Source organism: Eriocheir sinensis, chromosome 61, assembly GCF_024679095.1.
Source record: "Eriocheir sinensis breed Jianghai 21 chromosome 61, ASM2467909v1, whole genome shotgun sequence".
Classification (NCBI taxonomy): domain Eukaryota; kingdom Metazoa; phylum Arthropoda; class Malacostraca; order Decapoda; family Varunidae; genus Eriocheir; species Eriocheir sinensis.
The window spans coordinates 9467455-9485179 of record NC_066569.1 but is presented as its reverse complement, the minus strand read 5'-3'; the positions used below and the strand labels follow the sequence as shown (position 1 = coordinate 9485179).

The window sequence follows — 17725 nt, the reverse complement described above, 5'->3', positions numbered from 1 at the left end:
TCTTCATCCCTGAGGCAACGCGGTGGAAAGGAAGGAGTTAGAAGAAGAAGAAGAGGAGGAGGAGGAGGAGGAGGAGCACTGCGTGGCGGTGAAACAGGAAGCAGAATTTTAACAAAGCTACAGGCGACAGGAACCCCAGAGCTCCAGTGTTGCCAAATTTGGGATCGGAACCTACAGCAAAGAATCTGAATCTCTTATGCCCGAACCTATGATACACGACCCCAGCGAGAAGGGAACAGGAAGGGAAGGACTGGGAGAGGAAGAAAGGAAAGGGTTGAGAAGGGAAGAAATAGTGTTAGGATAGGTAGAAAGTGGAATGGAAGAAATGGGAAAGAAAATTAACAAAGGGAAGAAATGGGAGAGGAAGAAAGGAAAGGGTTAAGAAGGGAAGGAATGGGAGAGGAAGAAAGGAAAGGGTTGAGAAGGGAAGAAATAGTGTTAGGATAGGTAGAAAGTGGAATGGAAGAAATGGGAAAGAAAATTAACAGAAAGGGAAGAATGGGAGAGGAAGAAAGAAAGGTTAAAAAGGAAGGACTGAGAGGAAGAAAGGAAAGGGTTGAGAAGGGAAGAAGAAAAGGATAGGTAGAAAGGAATGGAAGAAATGGGAAAGAAAATTAACAGAAAGGGAAGAAATGGGAGAGGAAGAAAGGAAAGGGTTAAGAAGGGAAGGAATGGGAGAGGAAGAAAGGAAAGGGTTGAGAAGGGGAAGAAAGTGTTAGAAAGGATAGGGAGAAAAACTGGAGAGGAAGAAATGGGAGGGAAAATGAAGAGAAAGGAAGAGGAATGGAAGGGAAGAGACGGGAAGGGAAAGGAAGGGCTGGGAAGAGAATAAATGAAAAGGGAAGGGAAAGAACGAGAAAGGAAGGGAATGGAAGATTTGGGGAAAGGAAGAGAAGGGAAATGAAGGGAAAGGAAAGGAGAAGGGAACGGAAAGGAAGGGTTGGGAAAGGAATGGGAAGGGAAGGAAAAGGAGATAATGGAAGGGTTGGGTAGGGAAAGAAGGGGAACGTAGGAAAAGGAAAGGAAGGGGAGGGGATCGGAGAGGAAGGGAAGGAAAGGAAAGGGAAGGGAAAGGGAGGAAATGGAGGGGGAGGAAAACGAGGTAAAGGAAGGGATGGGTAGGGAAGGAAGGGGAACGTAGCAAAGGAAAGAAAGAGAAGGGAAATGAAGAGAAGGGATCGAAGAGGAAGGGAAGGGTTGGGAAAGGGAAGGGAAGGGAAAGGGTAGAAATGGAGGGGAAAGAAAGGGAGGTAAGGGAAGGGTTGGGTAAGGAAGGGGAAGGGGAATCTAGGAAAGGGAAGAGAATGGAAAGGAAGGGAAGGGTTTGAAAATTGGAAGGGAAGAGCAGGGAAGGGAATTGGGTGGAAATGGAGGGGAAAGAAAGGGAGGTAAGGGAAGGGTTGGGTTGGGAAGGAAGGGGAACAGTGGAAAGAAAGGAAAGGGAAGGGGAAATCTTGGGAAGGTAAGGGAAGGGAGGGGAAAGTATCAAGTAGTATCAGTAATTACAATCATCATTAATTTTCTTTCTTTATTAACTTCATTTAACATTTTCACTTTTTTTCATCATTATCAACTTTTCATCATTCTCACTTTCATTCTTCATCACTAATCATCACTTTTTCCTTCCTCTCTTCCTCTTTATTCCCCTGTTTGCTTCCTCTCTTTTCCCCTTCATTCTTCCTCCATTCCTTCCTTCCTTTCTTTCTTCATCATTCTCACTTTCATTCTTCATCACTAATCATCACTATTTCCTTCCTCTCTTCCTCTTTATTCCCCTGTTTGCTTCCTTCCTTTTTCCTCTTCATTCTTCCTTCCTTCCTTCCTTCCTTTCTTTCTTCATCATTCTCACTTTCATTCTTCATCACTAATCATTACTATTTCCTTCCTCTCTTCCTCTTTATTCCCCTGTTTGCTTCCTTCCTTTTTCCTCTTCATTCTTCCTCCATTCCTTCCTTCCTTTCTTTCTTCCCTTATTCATCATTCTCACTTTCATTCTTCATCACTAATCATCACTTTTTCCTTCCTCTCTTCCTCTTTATTCCCCTGTTTGCTTCCTCTCTTTTCCCCTTCATTCTTCCTCCATTCCTTCCTTCCTTTCTTTCTTCCCTTATTCATCATTCTCACTTTCATTCTTCATCACTAATCATCACTTTTTCCTTCCTCTCTTCCTCTTTATTCCCCTGTTTCCTTTCTCTCTTTTCCCCTTCATTCTTCCTCCATTCCTTCCTTCCTTCCTTCCTTTCTTCCTTCAGTGATGTCCTTTTTCTTCCTCTTCTCCCTTTCTTTTCTCGTTTGTTTTATCTCCTTTTCCTCTTTTCTTTAATTCCTTCATTCTTTCTCATTCTTTTTTATCGTTTATCCTTTCTTTTCTATTCCTTCTTTTTCCATTCCCTCCTTTACTCTTCTTTAGTTTCGTCCTCCATCTTCTTCCCTTCTCTTATCTCCCTCATTTACTTCATATATTTATCTCTTCATTCTTACTAACTCCTTCTTTCTCCTCTCCTCTTATCTCGTTTATTCTCTCCTCTTCCTATTCATTCTTACATTCCTTCCTTTTTTTCCCTTTCTTTCCCTTCATAAGCAAAAAAATACAAATGTCATCGAAATTTTCCTCCTCATACATATTTTCCCTCCTCCTCCCTTCCCTCCACTCCTCCTCCTCCTCTTCCTCCTCCTCCCACGCTCATTCTTCCAAACCTTCACAGAGACGGCACTGCTTCCTCCTCCTCCTCCTCCTCCTCCAATCTCAGCCAATCATAATCAAGGTAGTGACATTATAGAGTGATTGTGATTGGGTGGTTCTGATGGAAGGTCGTCGCTGATTGGTAACACCGTAAACGACGAGGAATGGGACCCGAGACCAAGCCCAGGACCAAGGCTGCGACGCGGTACCCTGACCCCGACTCGACAGGTTCGGATTGTGACGCTGACTTCGGCTCGACAATAACACGAAACAATAACAATAACAAGAGGATGATGAGTAAGAACGAAAGGAAGGAAGGAAGAAGAGAAGGAAGAAAACTAGAAAGGAAGGAGAGAAACAATAACGAGAATGGTAAATAACAAGAGGAAAGGAAGGAAGAAAGGAAGGAAAAAGAATGAAAGAGAAAGAGTAGAAAAGAAGGGAATAAAGAACAAGAAATAACAACGATAACAAGAGGATGATTTAGAAAGTAAGGAGAAGAAAAAGGAAGAAATAACAGAAGATAACCAAAGAAAATGAGGGGAAATTAAGGAAGGAGAGTAACAACGAGAGAACGAGAGAAAGATGGAGAAGAACGTAAGAGAAAAACAAATAAAGGAAGAACGAAAATAAGGAGAAAGAAAGGAATGAAGGGAAATACCAATAACGAGAGAATAGTGAATAGGAACAAAAGGAGAGAAGAAAGGAAATCAAAAGAAAATAAGGACGAAAGGAAGGAAGGATGGGAAGGAGTAAAGGAGAAAATAGAAGCACAAAACAATAACAAGAGAATAGAGAATAAGGAGAGAAAGAAAAGAGAGAAGAGACAGAAAGGAAGGAAAGAAGAAGGGAAAGAAAGGAATGGAGTAAATGAGTAACGAAAAGAAGGGAAGGAGGAAGGAAAGCAGAAAGAAAAGGAATGAAAGTTTATGAGAACGAATGAGGGAAGTGGAGGAAAACAAATGAATCAAAGAGAGAAAGAAGGAAGGAGGGAAGGAAAACAACAAACTGCTCGAAACAAACAAACAAACAAGAGGGAAAACGGTGAACGAAAGAAGGAAAACAAGGAAGAAAAGACAAACAAACAAATAAGCAAACAAACGAGAGAGAGAGAGAGAGAGAGAGAGAGAGAGAGAGAGAGAGAGAGAGAGAGAGAGAGAGAGAGAGAGAGAGAGAGAGATTACACCCAATAACAGACAGAACAATCACAAAAAATATATATATAAAACCGAAGATTAAAGAGAAACTATACAGAAGAAGAAGAAGAAGAAGAAGACGATGATGAAGACGATTACGTGCTCTGTGTGTGTGTGTGTGTGTGTGTGTGTGTGTGTGTGTCAGGCGGGAATGTTTTGAAAGAAAGTTTGGAGGGGGTAATGTGCTCTCTCTCTCTCTCTCTCTCTCTCTCTAAGGTGAAGGAAGGGAAAGAAGAGTTGACGTATAACTACTACTACTACTACTACTACTACTACTACTACTGCTACTATCTTCCCTTTGCAAAGAACGTAACTGTTTATATTGTGTGGGAGGAGGAGGAGGAGGAGGAGGAAGAGGAGGAGGAGGAGGAGGAGGAGGAGGAGGAGGAGAAACAGTGCCCTTGCCAAACTCCTCCTCCTCCTTCTCTTCCTTCTCCTCCTTATTCTCTGGAACACGAAGGAGACGCGTGGAAGGAGGAGGGAGGAGTGCATGGAAGACATATTAGGTGAGGAGGAGGAGGAGGAGGAAGAGAGGAGAAGGAGGAGAAGGAGGAGGAGGAGGAAGAGAGGAGGAGGAGGAGGTTGTGGCGGCCCTGATATGGACAGGAATTTGGGATTGGCTGACGGTGACCGAGGAGGAGGAAGAGAGGAGGAGGAGGAGGAGGAGGAGGAGGAGGAGGAGGAGGCGAATGAGGTCTGTTCTTCTTATGGGAAAATGACTTTGTACTAATTGCAAACACACACACACACACACACACACACACACACACACACACACACACACTTGATTATGACCGAAACAAAAACAAAAACAGTAAACAAAAAAACGGCAATACAGACAAAACACACACACACACACACACACACACACACACACACACACACACACACTTGATTATGACCGAAACAAAAACAAAAAAGTAAACAAAAAAACGGCAATACAGACAAAAGAAACACACACACACACACACACACACACACACTCAATCTTGTTTACCCCCAAAAATAAACAAAACCATTAACGAGAACAAGACGAACAAAGCCTCAGAATAGACCAAAAAATATCTCCCATTACAGATTATTATTATTATTATTATTATTATTATTATTATTATTATTGGTTGTACATTAATGGAGCAACCAATTATTTAGTGTCTGAATAATTGAATACATAAATGACAAACAAAATATCTTAATGAATGAATCAGAGAAAAAGAAAATAGAAAGTAAGAAAACGGAGGAGGAGGAGGAGGAGGAGGAAGAGGAGGAAGAGGAGGGAGTACAGATGAGGACGAGGACCTTACACACACACACACACACACACTTTAGGTTACTACTACTACTACTACTACGAGAGAGAGAGAGAGAGAGAGAGAGAGAGAGAGAGAGAGAATCAATGTTTACAGATTCTTGCATATTGACAGCTTGGCAAACAATGTGTATATATATACTCTCTCTCTCTCTCTCTCTCTCTAACAAACACGTAACAAACCGAAAATTCATACTACTACTACTACTACTACTACTACTACTACTATCACTACTACTACTACTACTACTACTACTACCATTACTACTATTACTACTATATATTTGTAAAGCCGTGTAAACAAGAGAGGTAAACAATGCCTTCTACCTGTCAACTTACCTGTGTTTGTTGTTCCACTTTTCCTCTCAGATAGATAGATAGATAGATAGATAGATAGATAGATAGATAGATGATAGATAGATAGATATTTGATTATGACCGAAAAAAACGGGCAATAAACAGACAATGACAGATAGATAGATAGATGAATAGACACTGAGAAACATACGAAGACACAGCCAGATAGACATAAGTAGATAGACAGAACACAGACAAAGATAAAGACAGATAGATTGATAGATGGATAGATAGATAGAGACTGATTGGTTGGCTCATTGGTGATTTGAGTCCGTGAAATAACAATGGTTGAAGGTTAGGGAAAGTGTAGGAAGGAAGGAAGGAAGGAAGGAAGGGAAGGAAGGAAGGGAAGGAAGGAAGGAAGGAAGGAGGAAGAGAAGGAATGTAGGTTGATGGGAAGGAAGAAAGAAAGAAAGACAAAGAAAGAAAGGAAGAAAGAAAGGAGGAAGGAAGGAGGAAGAGAAGAAATGAAGGTTGATGGGTAGGAAGGAAGGAAAGAAAGGAAAGAAAGGAAGGAAAGAAAGGAAGAAGGATAGAAAGAAAAGGAAAGGAGGTAGAAATAAAGGAAGGAAGGAAGTAAAGAAAGAAAGGAAGGAAGAAACAAAGAAAACAACAAACGAAGGAATAGAAGGAAGGAAAGAAAGAGGAAGAAAAAGTAAAAGAAAATAAGGATAATGAGAAGAAAAATGAGTAAATGAGAGAGAGAGAGAGAGAGAGAGAGAGAGAGAGAGAGAGAGAGAGAGAGAGAGAGAGAGAGAGAGAGAGAGAGTTATCTGACCAACCGTATCTTCCTTGCTCTACCCATTTAGAGAAAGTGGCAAGAGAGAAAAAAAGGAAAGAGAAAGCACTCCCTCGCTCTACCTAACTTTCTTTGCCCAACGGTACAGAGAGAGAGAGAGAGAGAGAGAGAGAGAGAGAGAGAGAGAGAGAGAGAGAAGGGGGGATGTTCAAAGGTTCATATAAGAGATCCTCTCTCTCTCTCTCTCTCTCTCTCTCTCTCTCAGGTATGTAAGAATGTTGGTAGTAGTAGTAGTAGTAGTAGTAGTAGTAAGAAGAAGAAGAAGAAGAAGAAGAAGAAGAAGAAGAAGAAGAAAACAAAAAGGAGAAGAGGAAGAAAAGAAAAAGAAAGAAGAAAAGAAGAAAGAGGAAAAAGAGAAAGAAAACATATAATAATAATAATAATAATAATAATAATAATAATAATAATGATAATAATAACAGCCCAACTTTAACGGTGAAGGGGGGGGAGGGGGGCAAAGGAGGGAGGGGGGGAGGGGGGCGTGACCGGAAGCTATGTCGTGTACGCGTATGCCTTACCGTTCACACGCACACACACACGCACACACGCACACACACACACACACAAACGGTTACTATTTTTTTCGTAGTTTTCTCTTTTCATTTTTTTTCTTATTTTTTTATGTAACTATTTATTTTGACTGACATACTACTACTACTACTACTACTACTACTACTGCTACTACTACTACTACTACTACTGCTACTACTACATAAATGATACCTCCACCCATGTTTATTTTCCCGACACATAATCATGGAGGGCCCCATAGCTTGGAGGTCATTAGCCCCAACTCTGTTCGCTAATGAAGGAAAGGAAAAAAATATTGAAAGGGGGAGAGAAAAAGAAAAGCAGTGAAAGAAAGGAAAAAATAGAGAAGGGAGAAAAAAGAAAATTGAAGGAAAGGAAAAAATATTGAAAGGGGGAGAGAAAAAGAAAAGCAGTGAAAGAAAGGAAAAAATAGAGATGGGAGAAAAAAAGAAAATTGAAGGAAAGGAAAAAAATATTGAAAGGGGGAGAGAAAAAGAAAAGCAGTGAAAGGAAAAAATAGAGAAGGGAGAAAAAAGAAAATTGAAGGAAGGAAAAAAATATTGAAAGGGGGAGAGAAAAAGAAAAGCAGGGAAAGGAAAAAATAGAGAAGGGAGAAAAAAAGAAAATTGAAGGAAAGGAAAAAAATATTGAAAGGGAGAGAAACAGAAAAGCAGTGAAAGGAAAAAATAGAGAAGGGAGAAAAAAAGAAAATTGAAGGAAAGGAGAAAATATTGAAAGGGAGAGAAAAAGAAAAGCAGTGAAAGGAAAAAATAGAGAAGGGAGAAAAAAGAAAATTGAAGGAAAGGAAAAAATATTGAAAGGGGGAGAGAAAAAGAAAAGCAGTGAAAGAAAGGAAAAAAAAATAGAAGGGAGAAAAAAAGAAAATTGAAGGAAAGGAAAAAAATATTGAAAGGGGGAGAGAAAAAGAAAAGTGAAAGAAAGGAAAAAATAGAGAAGGGAGAAAAAAAGAAAATTGAAGGAAAGGAGAAAATATTGAAAGGGAGAGAAAAAGAAAAGCAGTGAAAGAAAGGGAAAAATAGAGAAGGGAGAAAAAAAGAAAATTGAAGGAAAGGAAAAAATATTGAAAGGGGGAGAGAAAAAGAAAAGCAGTGAAAGAAAGGAAAAAATAGAGAAGGGAGAAAAAAGAAAATTGAAGGAAAGGAAAAAAATATTGAGAAAGGGAGAAAAAAAGAAAAGGAAAGAAGAAAATTGAGAAAGTGAGAAAAAGAGAAGGAAATGAAAAAATATTGAGAAAGGGAGAAAAAAAAGAAAAGGAAAGAAGAAAATTGAGAAAGTGAGGAAGAAAAAGAAGAGATGGAAATGAAAAAAATATTGAGAAAGGGAGAAAAAAAGAAAAAGATTTGAAGGAAAGAAAAAAATGAGAGGAAGAAAGAAAAAGAGAAGGAAAAGAAAAAAAATAGTACTAAAGGATTCCAGGGTAACAAAAACGACCCAATAATAATAATAATAATAATAATAATAATAATAATAATAATAATAATAATAATAATAATTTCTCACGGGAGCCGAAACGGATAAAAAGTCACGTGATACCCACTCCCTACTCCCTTTCCCCCCTCCCCCCCTTTTTACCTCCCTCCATAACCTCCCCCCCAACCCCCCTCCTCTCCTTTCCTCCAATTTAACGGCATATTATAGAGACACGCTTGGCGGAGGAAAGTGGGGAAAGGATGGGAGGGAAGGAAGGGGGGAGAGAGGAGGGGAAGGAGGGAGAGAGAGAAGGAAGGAAGGGAGGGAAGGGAGGAGGGAGGAAGGGAAAGAGGGAAGGAGAAGGAAGGAGAGCATGGAGGGAGGGAGGGAAGGAGGGAGGAAAAAGAAAAAGGAGAGAAAAGGAGATGGAAAAGGAAGGGAGAAGGAAGAGAGGAAGGAAGGAAAAGAAGGAAGGGATAGAAACGAAGGAAAAAAGAAAAATGGAAGGAGAGAGAGAGAGAGGGAAGGAAAAGAAAGGAAGGGAAGGAGGAAGTAGAAAAATGAGGGAGGGTGAGAAAGGGAGGAAGGAAAGGGGAGAAGGAAGAAAGGGAAGGAAGGAAAAGAAGGAAGAGATAGGAACAGAAGAAAAGGAAAAAAAGGAAAGGAGGGAGAGAGGGAAGGAAAAGAAAGGAAGGGAAAGAGGAAGAAAAAGGAGGGAGGGAGAGAAAGAGAGGAAGGAAAGAAGAGATGGCAGGAAGGATGAGAGGAAAGAAGGACGGGCGGAGGAAGGAAAGGAGAGATGGAGGAAAGGAAGGAGGGAGGGAGGGGGGGAGGGTTAAGGAGGTGGAAAGATGGAGGAAAAAAAACTAATTACAAGCAAATGAGGTGAGAGAGAGAGAGAGAGAGAGAGAGAGAGAGAGAGAGAGAGAGAGAGAGAGAGAGAGAGAGAGAGAGTAAATGGCCCCTGAAATAATGTGGAGGAGGAAAAAAGGAGAAAGTAGGAGAGAAAAAGGAGGAAGGGAAGAAAAAAGAAGAGAAGGAGGAGGAAGAAACATGGAAAGTCAGGCAACAGAAAGGCTGCTACTACTACTACTACTACTACTACTGAAGATACAAAAAAAAGAGGGAAATAAACAGGAAAAGTAGGAAACAGGAAGAAAATGAAAAGTGTGAAAGAAAATAGGAAGAAAGAATGAATGAAAAGAAAAAAAAGGAATAAAACAAGAGGAAAGGAAAAGGAAAACAAGAATGAAGCAAAGTATGAAGTGTGTGTGTGTGTGTGTGTGTGTGTGTCCCCCTTCAATCCGCCAATGCAGGAATAATTAGTAACAAGAAGCAACTAGGAGGAGGAGGAGGAGGAGGAGGAGGAGGAGGAGAGGAGGAGGAGGAGGAGGAGGAGGTAATAAATAACTAGAGTAATTGGCAGATAAGGAGGAGGAGGAGGAGGAAGGGAATTAGAGAAGAGACGAGGAGGAGGAAGAGGAGGAGGAGAATCTGGGTGACGGTTCGGCCCATATATTTTGCTGGTTGGTAACTGTTGGTGCCAGCTCGGTATGTTGCTAAACCCCCCCCCCTCTCTCTCTCTCTCTCTCTCTCTCTCTCTCTCTCTCTCTCTAATTTGAAATATTATCTCCAGTATCTTGTTTTATTCTCTCTTCCATTTCCTTTCTCTCCATTTTCGTTATATTCTCTCTCTCTCTCTCTCTCTCTCTCTCTCTCTCTCTCTCTCTCTCTCTCTCTGACTGACCTTTCCATCCATGCCCTATTCGGAGAGACAGACAGACACACACACACACACACGGGGAAACTGACAGACAGATAGACAGATAGACACAGACAGAGGGGAAGGGAAAGATAGAAAAGGTCACATACCCCGGGTCGAAGGTCACGAGGGGGGGGAGGGAGCGAGGTCACCAGAAGGAGGAGGAGGAGGAGGAAGAGGAGGAGAAATGATCTTTGAGAAGTGAAAGTTAAAGAGTGAGAGAGATGAGAATGAAAAGGAAGGAAAAATGTGTGGAGAGAAAAAAAGGAGGGCATTCTCTCTCTCTCTCTCTCTCTCTCTCTCTCTCTCTCTCAGATTATTATTACGTCTTGTCATTCTGTGTGTGTGTGTGTGTGTGTGTGTGAGAGAGAGAGAGAGAGAGAGAGAGAGAGAGAGAGAGAGAGAGAGAGAGAGAGACCCGCACATCGACATATATGTATTCAATTGCAATATGTAACATGTAAAAACAAAGAGAGAGAGAGAGAGAGAGAGAGAGAGAGAGAGAGAGAGAGAGAGAGAGAGAGAGAGAGAATGGGGAAACAGCTGATACAAACCAACACACATGGGAGACAGAAAAGTATATCCGACAGACTGGGAAATGGCAATGGTCAGGACACGCAAGTATGAGAGGACAACTGGATAATAGAGGGACAAAATGTGACAGATGAATGGAATGACTGATTAAAAAAAGACGTATTTACAGAAGAGAGAACAGGAGGGTAAAAGGAGTGACAGCTTGGGAAATGAGTGCAAGAAAGATATTAATAAAGGACAGAAAACAATAGACGGACAGGAATTGACAGATTAAGAAAAACAACACACAACATAAGACGTAGTTATAGAGAGAACAGGAGGGTAAAGGGAGTGACAGCTTGGGAAATGAGTGCAAGAAAGATATTAATAAAGGACAGAAAACAATAGACGGACAGGAATTGACAGATTAAGAAAAACAACACACAATATAAAACGTATTTACAGAAGAGAGAACAGGAGGGTAGAGGGAGTGACAGCTTGGGAAATGAGTGCAAGAAAGATATTAATAAAGGACAGAAAACAATAGACGGACAGGAATTGACAGATTAAGAAAAACAACACACAATATAAAACGTATTTACAGAAGAGAGAACAGGAGGGTAGAGGAGTGACAGCTTGGGGAAATGAGTGAAAGATATTAATAAAGGACAGAAAACAATAGACGGACAGGAATTGACAGATTAAGAAAAACAACACACAATATAAAACGTATTTACAGAAGAGAGAACAGGAGGGTAGAGGGAGTGACAGCTTGGGAAATGAGTGCAAGAAAGATATTAATAAAGGACAGAAAACAATAGACGGACAGGAATTGACAATTAAGAAAAACAACACACAATATAAAACGTATTTACAGAAGAGAGAACAGGAGGGTAGAGGGAGTGACAGCTTGGGAAATGAGTGCAAGAAAGATATTAATAAAGGACAGAAAACAATAGACGGACAGAAAGTGACAGATTAAGAAAAACAACACACAATATAAGACGTAGTTATAGAGAGGACAGAAGGATAGAAAAAGGAGTAACAGCTTGTGAAATTAGTGCAACAAAGATATTAATAAACGGACAGAAAACAATAGACGGACAGGAAGTGACAGATTAGGGAAACAACACAATATAAGACGTAGTTATAGAATAGAGGACTTGAGAAGAGGAATATGCAGTGACAGTTAATAAAAAGAAATAATATAAAAAGATGTAGGCATAGAAAAGAGGAGAGGAAAAGGGAAAAAGAGTAATAGGCCGTGAAAAAGAAGTGATGTAAAAAAGATGAAGATAGAGAAGATAGAGGAGAGGAGTGGCAGACTGAGAAATGATCGAGAGAGAGAGAGAGAGAGAGAGAGAGAGAGAGAGAGAGAGAGAGAGAGAGAGAGAGAGAGAGAGAGAGAGAGAGAGAGAGAGAGAGAGAGAGAGAGAGGGGACATAAGGAAAAAGGATGTGACAAACTGGGAAATAGTTATAAAAAGGTGTATATATAAGAGAGAGAACAATAGATGGAGAGGAAGGATGACAGGCGGGAAACAGCTGATACATAGAAATAATAATGATGATGATGATGATGAAGATAATAAAGATGATTCAGCTAAAAATACAACCTTCCTTAACTTAACCTAACCTAACCAAGCTCAGTAATAACCCACCACCACCACCACCAGACGGGAAATATCTGATACATAGATAATAATAATGATGATGATGATGATAAAGATGATTCAACTAAAAATACAACCTTCCTTAACCTAACCTAACCTAACCAAGCTCAGTTATAACCCAATCACCAGAACCACCACCAGACGGGAAACAGCTGATACATAGATAATAATAATGATGGTGATGATGATGATAAAGATGATTCAGCTAAAAATACAACCTTCCTTAACCTAACCTAACCTAACCAAGCTCAGTAATAACCCACCACCACCACCATCACCAGACGGGAAATATCTGATACATAGAGATAATAATGATAATGATGATGATGATGATGATGATGATAAAGATGATTCAGCTAAAAATATAACCTTCCTTAACCTAACCTAACCAAGCTCAGTTATAATCCACCACCACCACCAGACGGGAAACAGCTGATACATAGAGATAATAATGATGATGATGATGATGATGATAAAGATGGTTCAGCTAAAAATATAACCTTCCTTAACCTAACCTAACCTAACCAAGCTCAGTAATAACCCACCACCACCACCATCAGACGGGAAATAGCTGATACATAGAAATAATAATGATGATAATGATGATGATGATGATGAAGATGGTTCAGCTAAAAATATAACCTTCCTTAACCTAACCTAACCTAACCTAACCAAGCTCAGTTATAACCCAATCACCACTACCAACACCAGACGGGAAACAGCTGATACATAGAGATAATAATGATGATGATGATGATGATGATGATGATGATGATGATGGTTCAGCTAAAAATACAACCTTCCTTAACTTAACCTAACCTAACCTAACCAAGCTCAGTTATAACCCAATCACCACTACCAACACCAGACGGGAAACAGCTGATACATAGATAATGATGATGATGATGATGATGATAAAGATGGTTCAGCTAAAAATACAACCTTCCTTAACCTAACCAAGATCTGTATAACCCAACCACCACCACCATCACCACCACCACCACTACCATCACCACCACCACCACTACCATCACCACCACCACCACCACCATACCCTCACGCCCCACCATCATCATGCCCTCACGCCCTCTTCCCCCACCACCACCATTCCCTCACCCCCCCCCACCCCCCCACCCCACCACAGGATGCCCAACGCGTGCCACGGGCAAAGCTCCCCGTTAGTGGTGGTGGTGGTGGTGGTGAGGACAGCAGGTGGTGGTGGTGGTGGTGCCTGTGGTGGTGTTTACAGCTGGGGATGCCCTTAGGATGATGCCCCTTTAATACCCACGCCACAGGTCTCTCTCTCTCTCTCTCTCTCGATTATGATGAAACAACTACCTACAAAATATAAGAAAAGAAAAAGGAAAAGAAGAGAAGGTAAAAGAAAGGAAAAGGAAGAAAGGGAAGCAGGACAAGAAGAAAAGGAGAATGAGAAGAAGAAGAAGAAGAAGAAGAAGAAGAAGAAGAAGAAGAAGAAGAAGGAGAAGAAAGAAGAAAAAGATGATAATGAAGAAGAAGAAAAAGAAGAAAAAGAAGAAGAAAAAGATGACGATGAAGAAGAAGAAAAAGAAGAAATAGAAGAGGAAGAAGAGGAAGCAGAAGTAAAAGAAGAGGATGAAGAAAAATATAAACTAAAAAGGCGAAAAAGAAGAAAAAGAAACGAAAAAAAGAAAAAGAAGAAAGAGAACAAAAACAGCTTCAAATAACATCAATAAAAATACTAAAAAACAAAAAACAAAACATAACAAAACAAAACAAAGAAGCAAAAAACAGAAAACTACGCAATACAAGACATCTAAAGAAAACAACAACAATAACAACACCGCAAATAATCGAGCTTCTGATGATGACGATGGTAACAGTAATAACAACAACACACATTCTAGTTCTATAGCGTGAAGGTTGTGTGTGGTAAATGCTCTTAAATTTACCGCATTGTAGCAGTAGTAATAGTAGTAGTAGTAGTAGTAGTAGTAGTAGTAGTAGAAGAAGAAAAAGATGAAGAACAAGAACAAAAACAAATACAATAGGAAGAAAAGTAGTAGTAGTAGAACACCAGTAGTAGTAGTAGTAGTAGTAGTAGTCGTAACTTTCGATAACCAACAAAATGAGAACAATCAATTTAGAACAATCAACGTACCAATCTTTCCCACATCAATAACAATAACAACACCAATGTCAACAATAACAACAACAACACTGATAATAAGTCTTTCCATAACACACTATCGACCAACCAATCAATTCTAAGGCAAGCAGCAACAGAAGAACAAAAAATTAACAATAAGAATAATTTTAAAAGATTATATAACAATAAGAATAATTAAATCCATCTATAATAATTAAGTCTGCCTATCCATCATTATTGTATAAACTCATTACGCTGTCTGTCCGCCATGAAGGTCTCAGGAGGAGGAAGAGGAAGAGGAGGAGGAGCCGAGGGGGAGGAGGAGGAGAGATGGGAAAATGTTGAAGGAAAAAGAGCAGGGAAAAAAAAAGAGAAAAAAGTTGAAGGAAGAGAAAAAAAAAGGAGTAAAAGAAATAAGAAGAGTAGGAGAGAAAAAGATAGAGAAGGAGGAAAAGAAAAAAATGATAAAAACAAAAGACAAAAAAGAAAAGATATTCGGAGGAGAACCAGGAGGAGGAGGAAGAGTGAGGAAGGAGGAAGAAGAGGAGAAAGAAGAGGAAGTTAAAGTATAATGGGGTTGCATACACTATAGCAGCGCGTGGCCTCAGTGCTCACCTCCGTCACATCGGCCCTTGAGTCTGGGGCGGGGCAGTGTGACATGACAGACATCCGGGTTATCACAGTTTACCTTCCTCAGATTTCCCCGGGAGGAGGAAAAAAAAGGAGGAAGAGGGGGATGAAAAGAGAGGGAGGAAGATGGGGGAAAGGTGGAAGTGGCAGATGGGGAAGGAAGAAGAGGAGGAAGAAGAGGAAGGAGGAAAGATGGAGCCGGTAGAAGGGGATGGAAGAAGAGGAGGAAGAAGAGGAAGGAGGAAAGATGGAGCCGGTAGAAGGGGAAGGAAGAAGAGGAGGAAGAAGAGTACGGTAGGAAAAGGATAGGAGGAAGAGGAGGATGGGAGGAAGAGGAGGATGGAAGGAAGAGGAAGAAGAGGGGGGAAAGATATGGAAGAAAAGGAGAAGTACCATTATAAAAAAAGAATGAAAAAAGGATAGAAAGCACAAAAAATACACACACACACACACACACACACACACACGAACACACTTGATGACGCGTTGAAATCACCAAACACATTACCTCTCTCTCTCTCTCTCCACTTAACTCCGACAATAACATAATTAGAAAGAAAAGAGAAACCAAGAAAAAAATACATAATTAGACAAATATAAGGAAAAAAAATTCTCTCTCAGACTCAGAGGAAAAAAAAAAAAAATAGGCAAATATGTTGGGAGAGAAAATGACCTCACAGATTCGAAGCTTCATCTCAACCCGCTTCGAAGCCTCAAGAACCTTCAACTATACTTACAGCGCAATTACACACAAGAGAAATAACGAAGATAATTGACGAATCACACAATAAGAAGTTAATTTACGACAATGATACGATGAAAAGATAAACGGGGAAACTTAATAAAAGAAAATGAGTAAAAGAATGTCGCAGGAAAAGAGGAAAAAGGAAAATATATGAAAGAAAACAAGAGGAAATGTAATAAAAAAATGAGGAAAAGAAAAATAGCTGTAGGAAAAGAGGAAAAAGAAGAAAAATATATGAAAGAAAACAAGAGGAAATGTAATAATAAAAAGAAAATGAGGAAAAGAAAAATAGCAGTAGGAAAAAATTAGAGAAAAAGAGAAGGAAAATATATGAAAGTGGACCAAGAAAAACAGATTAGGAAAAATATAATAAAAGAAAGAATGAAAGAGAAAGAAAAATAAGGAGGGGAGAGAGAAAAGGAAGATAAAAAAAATGATAGGTAGGAAAAGAGAAAAAGAAAACATGGAAAAAGTGGATAAAAAAACAAATTAGGAAAATATAATAAAAAGAAAATGAAAGAGAGATGAGGAAGGAGAAAAGGAAGATAAAGAGATAGGGAAAATATTGATTAAAGAAAGGGGAGAAAAATATCAACAGGGTGAATTAGAGAAAGGGGAAGAGAGGAAATGAGAAAAATAGATAAAAGAAAGTAAGAGAAAAAAAAAGAATATTAATTAAAGAAAGGAGAAAGAGAAAGCGCAGAATTATCACCACGGTAAAAACAGAGAAAAGAAAGGAAAAAGAGAAAACATGTATAAAAGACAAAAACAAAAGTGAAAATAATAAAAGAAAGAAAAGGAAAATATCAGAAGAGAAAATAATGAGAAAATAGTAAAAAAAATAAAGAAAAGAATTTAGAATGGAGAAAAGAAAAAGAAAAACAGTACGGAAAATAATAATAAAAGAAAATCAGAAAAAGAAATACCTAACTTGAGAAAAATAGGAAAAAATAAGGAAAAGAATTTAGAATGAAGAAAAGAAAAAAGAAAACAGTAGGGAAACAATTCAGAACGTAGGAAAAAAAAACGAAGAATGAAAAGGAAAAAAGATACGAAATTCACAATAAGGAAAAATGATAAAGGAGAAAAGAAAGAAAATTAGGGAGGAAAACACAATTAAGAAAGTAGAAAGATTAAAAAGGATGAAAAACAGAACGAAGAATAAAAAGGAGAAAAAGAGGAAGAGACGAAAATCACAATAAAGAAAATAGAAAAAAAAGAAAAAAAATGACATAAGGGAATTGGTGATAAGGTCTTTCACCACCATCACCACAACCACCATTAACACCACCAACCATCACCACCATCACTACCATATCACCACCACCACAACCATCAACCACAACCACTATCACAAATCACCAACCCTCACCATCATCACCACTACCACCAACCACAACCATCATCACCACCACCGCAACCAGCAACCACAACCACTATCACAAACCACCAACCCTCACCATCATCACCACTACCACCAACCACAACCATCACCCCCACCAACAACAACCACAACCACCACCACCACTACCATCACCACAACCACCAACCACAACCACAATCACAAACCACCAACCCTCACCATCATCACCACTACCACCAACCACAACCATCATCATCACCACCACCACAACCATCAACCACAACCATCACAAACCACCAACCCTCACCATCATCACCACTACCACCAACCACAACCATCACCATCACCCCCACCACAACAACCACAACCACCATCACCACCACCACCATCACCACCTCCACCATACCTGTCCGAACCACAAAATCCTTCCACAGGTATAAAACTCCCCCTGCCCTCGTACACACCTGGCGGCACACCTGTTGAGCTCCCCGGCACAGGTGAGCTCAGGGGCGGGGCGCGGGGAGCTTCAAATGACAGGTGTGGAGACTTAGAGGAGGGAGCCGGCAGCGCAACACACCCTCCCCGCACTGAGGCCAAGAGCGCACT

At 39.9% G+C, this 17725-nt stretch overlaps 1 protein-coding gene across 5 annotated transcripts in view; it reads right to left on the bottom strand.

The window, feature by feature from the left end:
- LOC126986399 (serine/arginine repetitive matrix protein 2-like) overlaps positions 1-17725 on the bottom strand; it is a 59137-nt gene extending 41412 nt beyond the window's left edge. For 4 of the 5 annotated variants that reach the window (XM_050842542.1, XM_050842543.1, XM_050842544.1 and 1 more), the window contains exon 1: positions 17584-17719. The gene's annotated coding sequence lies outside the window, so the exon portion shown is untranslated. Of the gene's footprint in view, positions 1-17583 lie in introns of all 5 variants that reach the window. The other variant, XM_050842540.1, reaches the window with a different exon arrangement.